Here is a 14,518-nt window from a genome sequence, read left to right on the forward strand (position 1 = left end):
ACTTGGGAATCAAGTTAAAACCACATTAACTTATGCTAAATAGCCAGAACAGAACTAGATCATAAGTTGGAAACCTCAACTTTATTTCTCTTCATACCAGCCATTCTTCTGAGATATAAATTAACATATGTTCAAGTTAAACTTCTGATGAGCTTTACTCATGAAACTTCAGGAATATTCCTAACCACTGTATCGAAGCAAGTCTGTCTTACACACAATTCAGTGTATTTGGCTATACATATATATGTCGATGCCAGTGCTCCCAATTGGCTTCTGTGCCAGTGGCACATAAAAAGCACAATCTGAATGTGATCGATGCCAAGGCCACCTAACTGGATCCTGTGCCGGTGGCACATAAAAAGCACCCACTACACTCTCAGAGTGGTTGGCATTAGGAAGGGCGTCCAGCTGTAGAAACATTGCCAGATCAGATTGGAGCCTGGTGCAGCTGCTGGCGTTCCAGACCTAAGTCAAACCGTCCAACCCATGCCAGCATGGAAAACAGACGTTAAACAACGACGAGGATGATGATGATGATGAATGTATGTATACATGCACAGAAAAAAATGGATATACAGTTTTTAACTTTATTGTGCATTTTCATCCATCTTTTGTTTATAAAATATAACTTGTATGGAAACACCAAACCACTTTTCAACACACACATACACACGCACACACATTCCTACTAATGTTATGGTTATGTTCTTTTTCTGACTATTCTTTTATCTACCACATTATACAGTTTTAATTGTTTGGTCTGAAATGACCACCTGATGATGAAAGATCCATAAATATCCTCAGTGCTACTGATCAAAATAGTTTTTGTGAATATAATTCAATGATTTAGTCTATATTGGTCTTTTAGTGTTTTTAGAATATATAGAATTTCTTCTACGTCCTATCTTTCTGTTCATCTAATCATTTCCCTCCATAATCACGTACATACCATTCCACTTTTCTACCTAAGTATTTTCATCTTCACTCATGTACTTCAACAAAAGCATTTAAATATTTTAGGTTGATGGAAAGCCATTTGATCACAATAGACTGACCATATATATTTTCTAATAAATAGGGTTAAAAATAGGAAATGACACTGAAGTAAAATGTTTTAGAAAAACCCCCAAAGCCAGTCGTGCCTTACAGTGTAGACTCAAAAACAAAAACTGATGAAGTTTATGATATACATATGTGAAGAGTGTTAAGGTTTGTGTGAAACGGAAGTTTACGTGCATGATGAAACAATATATTTATATGCAACACACCTTCTGTTACTGATAATATTAAAGACACCTGGATTTTTTTTCAGTAATGTTTATTGCAGGATACAGATTATAAAGTGGGATAGTTTATGGATAGATCTTACAAACATATATACAACATGATCAGCTAAGAAACACAATACAATAGACAAGAGTAGGAGATATAAGCATTTTAGCCAAGAGATACAAAAAAAAAAAAAAAAACCGAAGAAGCGCAAGTGTAAGGTTACAGAAGTAATGAAGGTTTAGTAATAACTGAGTGGAATGGCTTGATCAGCAGTGAATGTAGCAAATAGAGAAACTGAATGAAAGTACTTTCTTTTTTTTTTTCTATGCGTTAAAGGAGAGAAGATGAAAGACGTGTTGAAGGATTACAAGAAAACTGAGAAGAATGAGCTGAAATATTACGGGTGTGATATGTGCGTAATGAGAGTGGAAAAGTTAACTATTACCACTTAGTGAAAGAACGAGTGGATTGTAAACATCAGTTGTGAATGAAGAATTTGCGTGGGGTGAAAGTAGTTTGTTTCTAGTAAATCCAGTGAGGAAGACGTCATTACAAGTTATCACTAAATTGGTAACTGAACTAATTGTGTTGTGAAACACAAAGCTTGCTGTTTGGTTGGTTTATAACGTTAAGAAGTGCTGCAGGCTGAATGGATTTAGACTCTACAAAGCCAGTGCACCAGTTGTGGCGATAATGACAGTAATGGCAGCAGTGGCAAAATGGCAACAATGACATTATGTTCATCATTGTCATCATCGTCACCATCATCATCATCATCGTCGTCGTCGTCGTCGTCGTCATCACTACTACCATCACTGCTGTTCCTGACACCACCATCACTGCCATCCCATTGCTGCTGCCATTGCCGCTGCCACCACCAAAACCACCACCACCACCACCACCACCACCATCATCATCATTTACATAACCAGGTTATAAACTATGGATTCCAGTTCTGATACTATTCTTTAAATAATGTCTATATTTTCAAATATGTTTAAGTGTTTTGTAAAAACTGTTGTTAACATCATCTGTTTCATTATTGCTGTCGTTTTCATCTTCATCATTGTCCTCCTCCTCCCTTCCCCCCTCATCATCATCGTCATCGCCAATGTCGTCGTCATCATCATCATCATCATTATCAATAACATAAAAAATAATGAGAAATAAAAGAATACTTGGTGGCCACCCATTTGGTTAGATTATAGTTAATATAGCAGTATGAGTTCTGAGATAGAATCTACAATCTATTGTAACAAAATAAAAGCACTTATCTCATTCTGTTTTATATATGAGTGTAGAGACATTTTAGTTTAATAATTTAAATCATATATGATGTCAACCTGCAGGCTTTCCTGCCTCCCAAACAGCAATCAGTCCTTTTGATTCTTTGCCAAAAGGATTTCTATCAAATTTGTGGAATCCTTCTACCTACCACACCACAACTAAGATGTCTCTGCCAGCTGTACTCTTAAAGAGAAAAGTTTTCAAACTTGCTGTTCACTTTGCATCCAATTCCACACTGTACACTCTTGGCACATGCACACTTTGGAAAAATTCCACACTTTTCTTCTCCACTTCATCAACCTCACCAGCTGCAAACACCCCTTCCAGTAACTTCAATCCAACAAGGCTGCTGGCCCTAACAATGTCCTTCTGATATTACCTTTACTGTACTCCATTACTAAGACCTGTCCTTTGCAAATTTCTCTCTCTCTCTCTCTCTCTCTCTCTCTCTCTCTCTCTCTCTCTCTCTCTCTCTCTCTCATATATCCTGATATTTTGAAACAGGCTAAAGTGTGTTCCATTCCCAAGAAGGGAAGCCCCTCTGACCCTGCCAGCTATTAACCTATCCCTCTCAATTCCAATATCTTAGAAGTGATAGAACAATTGTTAACAAACACCTTCTCTAATATGTCTAATCCTTTTTCTTCCTTGGTGACTTCAGTATAGTTTAAATCTAGAGATTATACTCTCCTGTATTAATCGTCTGTGGGCCATAGCCCTTGAGAAATTCAGCAAAATATCAGATTTTACCTTTTTTAAAATTGAATGAAATTTAATAGTATTTTAGAATGTCTAATGGTACTAAAAATCATTTTTATGCATTTGTGTACATTTAAACTAATTAAATATTATTTTACAGAGTAATAGGATTAAAATTTCTTTGATTAAAACCCTTTCTAACATGGAAGTATCCAAAGAACATTTAAGGCACATAATGCTTTATGAGTACAAAAAGGAAACTCTGCAGCCGAAGCGACTCGAAACATACACTCAGTTTATGGGAGAGAATGCTTGAATGAAAGAACTTGCAGAAGATGATTTGCAAAATTCAGAAGTAGAGATTTCAGCCTTGAAGATGAAGATCGAACAGGACGTCCAGTTGAGTTTGATGATAAGCTCCTTGAGGCATTACTTGAAAATCCTGCATTATCAGTTGACAATTTGGCAAAAAAGCTTAATTCAAACCATACAACTGTTCATCGTCATCTTCAACAACTTGGAAAGGTTCCTAAACTTGGAAAATGGGTGCATCGTGAATTGTCCGAAAGCAACTGCAAATCCTGAGTTGACATCTGCTCTTCTCTTCATTCTCTTGAACTCATTTCACCCTTTTTGGATAGACTTGTGACTGGTGATGAAAAATCGATCTTCTATCGAAATGTTAAACGTCACAAATAGTGGTAAAAAGGAAAAAGCTCAACTACAACCGAGAAGGGAATTTCATGGGAAAAAGGTTCTTCTTCTCTCTATCTAGTGGGATTGCAAAGGAGTAATTCACTTTGAATTGTTACCACCTAATGCTCAAGTCTACTGTCAGCAATTAAAACATTTGAACTAAGCTTTGAAGAAAAAAAGACCCACTTTAAGGAATCGAAAAGGAGTGATGTTTCATCAAGACAACGCGCGACCCCACACTGCAAAGATCACATCACAGAAGATCAAAGAGCTTGGTTGGGAAAAAATTTCTCATCCGCCTTATTCTCTCAACCTTTCTCCTTCAGACTACCATTTGTTTCGTAGTTTACAGAATCATTTGGGGGACATAACTTTCGCAAGCCAGGAGGAGGTCGAAACTGACATTTCAGAGTTCTTCACTTTGAAGCCAAAAGAGTTTTATATTGATGGGATTAAAAATCTTGTAAATATATGGAAGGAAGTCATAGATAATCAGGGAAAGTACATTGATGATTAAATTTCAATTAAATATAACATTTGATCACTTGTTTTCTTTATTCAAAATTCGGACAGAACTTATGGGATGACCTGATTAGCCTAATACTTGTCCATATCAAGTTCAAGAATCACCTGTCTAAGCTACCTACCTATGGCTCTATCCATAGGTAGCTTTTTGTTAGCAGATTTCACCATCATAGTATGTGGAAGAAGCTTTCTCTGATCCATATTCTCTCAACATCAATGTGATCTTCTTTGCTCTAATTCCTGTATTTTAAAGATGCCACCTCTAATATTTTAATGCAGAAAATGTCACTTTTTACCCATTTCTAACTGCACAGGCACCATCTATATATCATTTAGACATATGATATCAAAACTGCATTACTTTTATGAACAGAGAGACCATGAAAGCATTTTCTAAAAGGACTTGATAATCTTGTCTTCTTCAGTGGCATAAAGATACAATCTCTACACATATTAAAGAAACAATCTTATGCCTCTCTCTCACAGTTATTGAAACAACATACCCTTGAAGTTGTTTCATATATTAGACTTCATCTCTCATGGCAATCTCGCATACATAATAGACCAAAAACTGCATTCTTGTTAAAGGACTAAAAATATTTCCCTCTAAACAGTTGCTGATCTGAGCTCCAATGTAATATTATTCTGGTGTCTGGAACTGTTTTGAAGTTACATACAAGAATATCCCAGATCACTTTTAAATAAAAGCCATCTAGTTGATTGGTAAAATCTCACTCTCAAACACACTTTTGGCCCTTAGATAAACTGTTCCTTATTCTGCCTTTCCTGCTGTCACTACCATTGCCTCTGATCCTCAGAACTAGCCAGCTCGGTAGCATCATCAATCCATGTTCACATAACTCACTCATCATTTTGCTATTTGTACTATGTAACTCCCATCCTCCTCTGAGCCTACACTAACCTTCTGAAATCACCTTCTCTTTGACATTTTTTCCAGCAGTCATTGACTTACATATGTTCCAAGTGAACATCAATGAGATTAATCATAACAGTCTTGGAAAGCCTGTGAAGGTCATGGACACTGTTCTTTGCTTCTAACTAGATCATTCAAAAAAAAAAAAAAAAAAAGAAAGAAATTGTTATGCTATCAGAGAATGTCTATGGAGAATATTTTAGATTGGTTTTCTGTGGTCTTCACTTGATATGATATGTAGTTATAGAATAGGTACATCACACTTCATGGTCTCATCATATGTGACTAAAAGGGTCTGATTTGGATATGCTTCACTAAGAAGGCCAAAACATGCCTATTACTTTCAGTAGTTGGCTTAAAAACCAAATCCACTCCTGGTATTGAATTTTCTATATTTTCCAAAATTTCAAATAAGTGATTTTATTGAAGCCAATTCTCTTGACTGTTGCTTTTAGAGTTTAAACACCCCTACAGGGGATTTTTCTATATAATAATGCAAATAATTTTAGTTAAAGTTTTTTCAACTTATTATGTTAAACATATGATGAGATTCTACTTTATTTCTATATTAAAAACTTTGCCAAACCTTTTTTTAATTGCATTCATTTGGAAACCCCTGCAATGTACTAATCTTAAACAGTTCTGAAATTTAACCGCCCCTTCAACTGACCTTATTCTCAAGTTTGGAGGAGTGGTGATGTAAAAATACTATGATGACTGCCTCTTCTTTCCATACTAAAGACTAGAGAAGTAATCAGATATGTCTGTCTATACTCCATATTTACTCCATTGTATTCCTTTCTGATAGTGCCATACTAATCTTTCCCTTGACCTATCTCTCTCTTCCTCCTCCCCTCAGTCTCTCTCTCACTTTCTTTTACTCACTTCCTCCTTCCTTTTCATCAGCATTGATTTAAGAAATTTGGTAACATTTAATCCAATTGGCTTAAAGTTTCAAGATTCAAACATTAATGCTGAGGAATAGCAACTGTTGTACTCAAATTGAATTCATCTTTCTCATGTTTCCTTTGGTTGCTATCAGAACCTACAGACATATACCCGAGTGAAGAAAGGACTCTTTAAATAGTCATTCAACTTGCTAGAAATGGCAGCCAAATTTCTTTTAAATCACACCCTACCATCTAAAATAAAGAATATTAGATATTTAGATAATATAGTCTCATGTTCATTCCCTAATGACAATATAGTCCTGCCACATTCCTTAGGTCTGTTTAATCAAGGTTGACCCAGGACTGAACAATAAGAACAACAACTGGAGTACAGAAACAACTGAACTGCATACAACATGCCTAGAACTGCAACACTACAAACTGTGTGTGTGTGTGTGTAGGGTTGCCCAAAAAGATCGTTTGATTTTTTCAAGTGGAAATTAGACACAAGTTTTAAACTCAAAGTGATTTATTCAGTCAAATGATATAATTACACTTTCATTTCTGTATCTTCTACCAAATTGTGGGCATAGCCAGTATTCCCTACTTAAAGAATTTTTTGCCTTTACTGGTGAAAACATTTCAAGATAAATTTTTACATTTTCTTCAGAGATGACAGTCTGTTGATTCAATTAATTGTGAAGAGACAAAAACAGGTAGAAATCTGAAGATGCAAGGTCAGGCAAATCTGGAGTGAATGTAGCAAAACTTCTTAGCCAAACCCAAGTAACTTCTGCTATGTCTGCAAAGAAGTATGCAGTTTGGTATGTTGTGATGAAAGACAACGCCCTTATGATTAGAAAGTGCTGGATGCTTCTGGTGGATAACTGCATTTAATTTGTCCAGCTGGTCACAGTACATATCTGAACTGATGATCTTGTTCATGAAAAGAAGCTCATAAAAGACAACACCCTCCCAATCCTATCAAATTGAAAACATAACCTTCTTCGGGTGAAGTCCTGTTATGGAGTACAGAAACAACTGAACTCAGGTAGTTGATTGTGGTCATTTGATGCACTTCCCCCACAATTGTTTGCACTTCACATTGTTTTAGATAATCTGTTTTTCACCCCCTGTCACCATTCTCTTCAAAAAAAGGGTCGTTTTTTTCAGGCACCCACAATGAATTGCAGATGGAAATCCATTGAGCAAGGTTTGCCACATTTAATTGATGTGGGACCCAAACATTGAGCTTGCTGATATAACCAGATTGATGCAGATGATTTTCAACACTCAATCTGGATATCTGGAAAATATATGCAATCATTCTGGTTGTAAAATGGGGGTCGGTGTTAACTAACTTCTTCATTGTGTCTCTCTTAATCTCAGTTGACCAGCCAGAGTGAGGCGCCTCTTGAGCTGAAAAATTTTAGGATTGAAACCTTAAAAACCACTTCTGGTATACATATTCCATAACAATATCCTCTCTGTACACAGTACATATCTTCTTGCAGGTTTCCATCACTTTCTTGCTTTTTTGATATAAAAAAGAATGAGGTGTTCATAATGTTTGTTTTGGCTCTCCATTTTCAGGGTGATTCTAAACATACAAAATACAACCTGTCTCCACCCAAGTTTGTGTTGAACTATGTTGGAGTGTCAAATATCTAACAAGTGTACATACTCAAGGGACAGGCTAAAGTTAGCTACTGATTAAACTGCTTGAAGCTTAGTGTTGATGAAAACCAGACTTTTTGGTCAACCCATTATATAATAAACTACTGCATGTCAGTACACAAAGCATAATCGACCACTGGGTGACAGAAACATGGTAGAGCTGCAGCAATTGATATGTGGATTGTATTTTGTTGCTTATTTAAGTACCTATGTGGAAGAGGGGTCTACTTGATTAGGTTTGAGATGAGGCCAAACAACAATAACAATGACATTAGTTCCATCTCAGGAATATTAGTGGCACGAAACAAAGGCAAATGTTCATAACCATACATTAAATTCATATCCCTCAAAAGTTGCAACTTTCAGCAACACTTGGCAACATTGAGCTAACTGTAAAGCATTTACTTTGTTGTTCAACCAGCTAGAAATAGTGACCAGATCTCCCTAAATCACATCATATAGTCTTAAAAGAGGACACACTGGACAGTGTAGGTACTCATACACAGAAAATCAGGATGGTCATGGCTGGAACCATGATCATTGATCTCCTTGATCAAAGCTGACTTGAGGTTAAACAAAAGCAATAGCAATGACAGCATTCACAACATGTTTCCTGTATGATATTGATTTCTTGCCTCTACACAGAGCCACATTTTAATATATGTTGAAGAATAAGACTGTGTGACGTTCATTCATAATATTTTCAAGGAAAAAATTCATGTAAAACAGTGAAATATCTACAGCTGTGAGTCAAAATTAGGCCATGGCATGACTTTCAGAGAATTTACCTCAACTCTGCAATACACACAACATATTTCCTTCATTGGCCAGTTATTATATTACAAGTTCTACACAAAAAAATATTATTTGTACTTTACAGTCATACTTTTTTGTTTTCTTTTTTGGAGATTGTTATCAAACATTGACTGATAAGTTTTCACCTCATACTTATCTTACTAAAGACTACAACAACAGCAAAACAACAAGAAAAACGAAAGATTTCATCTATTTCCTTTGGAATATTTCTTGTTGATAAAATTGCTGGCAAAGAGAATGGAAAGGGTAGCAATTACTTTTTAAATCTAAATAGATTTACATTCAGCAGTATATATATATATATATATATATATATTGAACTTATGTTATGAAAATTTTACTTACAACATAATGCATAATAATGATTTAGACCTATTGTTTAATGAAGGATAGAATTTTTCACACTAATGAGAGCTGACTAAATGATATAATTTCTCACATTTTAGTAAATAGAATATGTTTTGTTTCTGGATACACCCATATTAGTTTTGACTAACAATAGTGCTTCAACTAGTAACAAGAATGTTGCTATTAGTTAGTTGCATTGCAACACATTTCACAAATCTTCCAAGTTTCAGTTTGATTATTTTTATTGTATGATTATAACCATTACGGTGGTGAGCTGGCAGAATTGCAAGCATGTTGGACAAAATGCTTAGCAGAATTTCTTCTGGCTCCTTAGATTCTGAATTCGAATTCCACTAAAGTCAACTTTGCCTTTTATTTTTTCGTTGTCAATAAAATAAGTAACAGTTGAGTACTGGGGTCAATGTAATCAAATAGCCCCTTTCCCCCAAAATACCAGGCCTTTTGCCTCAAGTAGAAAGAATTATTATTATCATTATTAAGATTGTGAGCTGGCAGAATTGTTAGCATGTTGGACAAAATGATTAGCAGCATTTCTTCTGGTTCTTTATGTTTGGAATTCAAATTCCACTCTTGTCGACTTTGCACCTCGTTTTTCTCTGCTTATAAAATAAGTAATGGTTGAACACTGGAGTCGATGTAATTGACTAACCCTTTCCCCCAAGATTGCAGGCCTTGTAACAAAAATTTGAAACCATTAAGTTGATGAAGGCAGCGAGCTAGCTGAATCGTTAGCATGCCAGGCAAAATGCTTTGTGGCATTTGATCAGTCTTTATGTTCTGAGTTTAAATTCTATTGAGGTCGACTTTGCCTTTCATCTTTCCAAGGTAAATAAATTAGGTACCAGTTGAATACTGGAGTCAATGTAATCAACTTACCCACTCCCATAAAATTGCTGGCCTTGTGCCAAAATTTGAAACAATTATTATTTAAGCTGATGAACAGGCAAAATCATTAACACATTAAATAAAATGTATGGTTACATTTCTTTCAGCCCTTTATGTCCTGAGTTCAAATTCTGCTGAGATCAATTTTGCCTCATTATCATCCTTTCAGGGTTGATAAAATAAAATACCAGTTAGGATAATGTAATTGGCTTTCTCCTACCCTCAAAACTGCTGGCATTGTACCAAAGTTTAGAAAGAGTGCAGGAGTCGCTGTGTGGTAAGTAGCTTGCATACCAACCACATGGTTCTGGGTTCAGTCCCACTGCGTGGCACCTTGGGTAAGTGTCTTCTACTATAGCCTTGGGCCGACCAAAGCCTTGTGAGTGGATTTGGTAGACGGAAACTGAAAGAAGCCCGTCGTATATATGTATATATATATATATATATATATATGTGTGTGTGTGTGTGTGTGTGTGTGTGTGTGTGTGTGTGTGTGTGTGTGTATGTTTGTGTGTCTGTGTTTGTCCCCCCAACTTCGCTTGACAACCGATGCTGGTGTGTTTATGTCCCCCGTAACTTAGCGGTTCAGCAAAAAGAGACTGATAGAATAAGTACTAGGTTTACAAAGAATAAGTCCTGGGGTTGATTTGCTTGACTAAAGGCGGTGCCCCAGCATGGCTGCAGTCAAATGACTGAAACAAGTAAAAGAGTAAAAGGGAGAGTAAAGAGAGTATTCGTTTCAAATTTTAGCACAAGGCTAAGTCAATTAGATTGATCTCAGTGCCCAAATGGTACTTGTTTTATCAACCCCAAAAGGATGAAAGGAAATGTCAACCATGGCAAAAGTTAAACTCAGAACATAAATACAGACGAAATACCACTAAGCATTTTGCCTGGGATGCTAACGATTTTGCCAACACCTCCATCTGAGAAAGAATTAATATTGTCATTATTAAGGTATCATGCTGACAGAGTTACTCTTTTACTCTTTTACTTGTTTCAGTCATTTGACTGTGGCCATGCTGGAGCACTGCCTTTAGTCAAACAAATCAACCCCAGGACTTATTCTTTGTAAGCCTAGTATTTATTCTATCGGCCTCTTTTGCCGAACCGCTAAGTGACAGGGACGTAAACACACCAGCATCGGTTGTCAAGCAATGCTAGGGGGGACAAGCACAGACACACAAACACACACACACACATATATATATATATATACATATATACGACGGGCTTCTTTCAGTTTCCGTCTACCAAATCCACTCACAAGGCTTTGGTTGGCCCGAGGCTATAGTAGAAGACACTTGCCCAAGGTGCCTTGCAGTTGCACTGAACCCGGAACAATGTGGTTGGTAAGCAAGCTACTTACCACACAGCCACTCCTGTGCCTGGAATCGAGCACTTTAGACAAAATACATAGTAGCATTTCTTCTAGCTCTATACATTCTGTGTTGAAATTCTATTAAGGTTGACTTTGTCCTTCATCTTTTCAGGGTCAATGATAAAATGAAGTACAAGTCAAGTACTGGGCTGATGTAATAACCCTTTCCCTCAAAATTGCTGGCCTTGTGCCTAAATTAGAAACAATTATGATCATTATTACATTAGAAGCAATTATTATTATCATTATTATTGAGGTAATTAGTGTACTGAACTAACAAAATTGTGAGAATGTCAGAAAAAATGCCTTGCAATATTTAGTTACAGCTCTTTATGTTTGATTTAAGTCCCACTAGCATCAACTTTGCCTTGCAACTTTTGGGTTCAGTAAGATTTGATACAAGACATGTACTGGAGTGAATTTAATCAACTAACATTTCTTCATAAATTTGTAGCCTTGTGACTACACTATGAATAATTATTCATGTCATTTGTTTTTGTAATTCTCTCCTCAATTCTTGCCCTTGTTACAAATAAAGGAATCATCATCATCATCATCATTATTATTACATTCTTTGCTTTTCATCCTTTTGGGGTCAATAAAATAAGTACCAGTCAGACACTAGGGTCAATGTAATTGACTGTCCTCTTCTCACAAAATTTCAGACTTTTGTACCTATTGTGAAAGGATTATTATTATAAGGTGGGAGAGCTGGCAGAATTGTTAGCATGCCAGGCAAAATGCTTTAATGGCATTTCACCCATCTTTTCGTTCTGAGTTCAAATTCCACAGAGGTTGACTTTGCCTTTCATCTTTTCATGGGTCAATAAATCAAGTACCAGTTAAGTACTAGTGTTGACGTAATCAACCAGCCCTCTGTAAAAATTACGGGCTTTTTACCCATAGAAAGAATTATTATTATTATTATTAAGGCAGTAAGAATTGTTAGTACTTGCCCCTCTCCACATATTTCAGGCCTTGTGCCTATTATAAAAAACAGTATTATTATTATTATTATTATTATTATTATTATTATTATTATTATTATTATTGTTATTATTATTATTATTATTATTAAGGTGGTGTGCTGGGAGAAACATTAGTATGTCAGGCAAAATGATTAGCAACATTTCTTCTGGCTGTTCATGTTCCCAATGAGATAGATGTTGCTTTCAATCCTTTTGGGGAGTGATAAAATAAGTACCAGTCAAGCACTGGGGTTGAGGTAGTCAATGAGCCCTCTGTAAAAATTACAGGCCTTTTGCCCATAGAAAGAATTATTATTAAGGCAGTAAGAATTGTTAGTACATAGGACAGAATGCTTTGCAACATTTCTTCTAGCTCATTTTGTTCTGAGTTCAAACTAAGATGAGGTCAACTTTATTCTTTCAGTGTTAATCATATAAGCGCCAGTTGAACATAGGGTTCAATATAATCAATTGTCTGCCTCCCCACAAATACCAGGTTTTGTGCCTAAAGTAGAAAGAATTATTATTATTATTATTATTATTATTATTATTATTATTATTATTATTATTGCCTTTGCACAGCTTCTAACGCTGGAGATGTACTATGGTGTCAGCTGTTCACTACCAGTGAACTAAGGTAACACCTCTTATTTTTCAAGCACCTTCCGGAGTATTCGAGCGGTTCCAAACAGTGCTGTTTTCTGCAAGTGCTCCACCCTTATTGCAGCCCCTATTTGTTCCATGTACTTCTCAAGATTTTTACTCATTGCTCCCAGGGCTCCAACATTATTGGTACTACTATTATTGGTACTACTACCACTTTTTTCATCGATCACAACTGCTTAACCTCCCAAGCTAACTTGTCATTATTATTATTATTATCATTATTATTATCATTATCATTATTGAGTGAGGGAGTAGCACATGTCATCAAAGTGACACTGGGGTACAATATACCCATATGACTACCCTTCTCATAAAGGTATACCAGGAATGTGCATCACAACCATATGTGCATGACATGGTGATCTCATATCAAGATAAACAGCATATGACCTTGCAAGTAGGGTCCAGTTAGAATTTTCTTCGGGTCAAGTAGCCCATCCCACTCAAAAGGAACCATCATTGGCTTTCAATTAAGCTTAATTCTCTATTAAATCTTGTGAGGTATTGACCATGAAGTGGCTTTTTTTCTCTTTCCAATTTTTGCTTTGGTGTGTTCTGGAATTTCATTTTGATTTTTTTGTTTTTGTTTTTTTAATATTTTCTGTTATTTTGTCTTCTAAATTTCTTTCTTCACTGTAGTTAGTTTCCAGTTTGTACTTTATCACTTCCTTACATACAGAGAAAAGTTTTCAAAAGTTTTCATGTTTCTCTCCAACACTTACCAGCTTCTCTCAAACACTTATCAGCTTCCATTTATTACTTACCAGCTTCCCTTTGCTTGCTTCTATGTATTTTCTGATTCTGCTGTTGTTATTTCATAGTGAATTTCAACTTGTATCAAACTCTGTACTCCCAGTGGATGGGTACATATATTTTATCTCTATCAGCTTTAATTGTGAGGTGGCTTCAAATCATTGACAGTAGTTTCCTGGGGACATTTATTTTGTTTAAGCATTTCAATACACTTGACTTCTAAATTACTAAGTTAAGATTAAGGTTTATAACTGGGATGGCTTGCACTTTTATACCTGCTATTGTATTCCTAGTATTGAGTTAAGTTTAGCCTGTCTCTTCCATAATATTCTTTTCTAATTTCCTTTTTTGTTTCTGTATTTTATCAGTTTAGTTTACTTCCAAGTGTTTATGTAGTTAGTTCTGGTTTAATTCTCTGGTATTTAATTTAATGTTTTCACTTTTAGTTCATTTGCCCATTTTTAGAGAAGCTTTGACACATTGGTTAAAATCATACTCATTCTTATGTCTTGGTTGAATTTAAGAACAATATTTAGTAGGTTTGCCAATTGGATATCATTCCCAGCAAATATTTCAAGTCATCTATGTAGAGGTATTTGTTTATAGTTTTCGCATAGCATCTGTAACTAATGGTGGGTTTGTTAAATAGATTTGTTAATGGAGTTGGAGCTAGGCAAAAGAGTGGGAGTAGAACATACCT

At 35.7% G+C, this 14,518-nt stretch overlaps 1 long non-coding RNA gene across 1 annotated transcript in view; it reads left to right on the plus strand.

Moving 5' to 3' along the window:
• The window catches only part of LOC128251592 (uncharacterized), a 64,721-nt gene that overhangs the window by 10,555 nt on the left and 39,648 nt on the right, over nt 1-14,518 (plus strand). The gene's annotated exons all lie outside the window — the stretch shown is intronic.

The sequence above is a fragment of the Octopus bimaculoides genome, chromosome 2 (genome assembly GCF_046866305.1).
Source record: "Octopus bimaculoides isolate indiv1 chromosome 2, ASM4686630v1, whole genome shotgun sequence".
Taxonomy (NCBI): domain Eukaryota; kingdom Metazoa; phylum Mollusca; class Cephalopoda; order Octopoda; family Octopodidae; genus Octopus; species Octopus bimaculoides.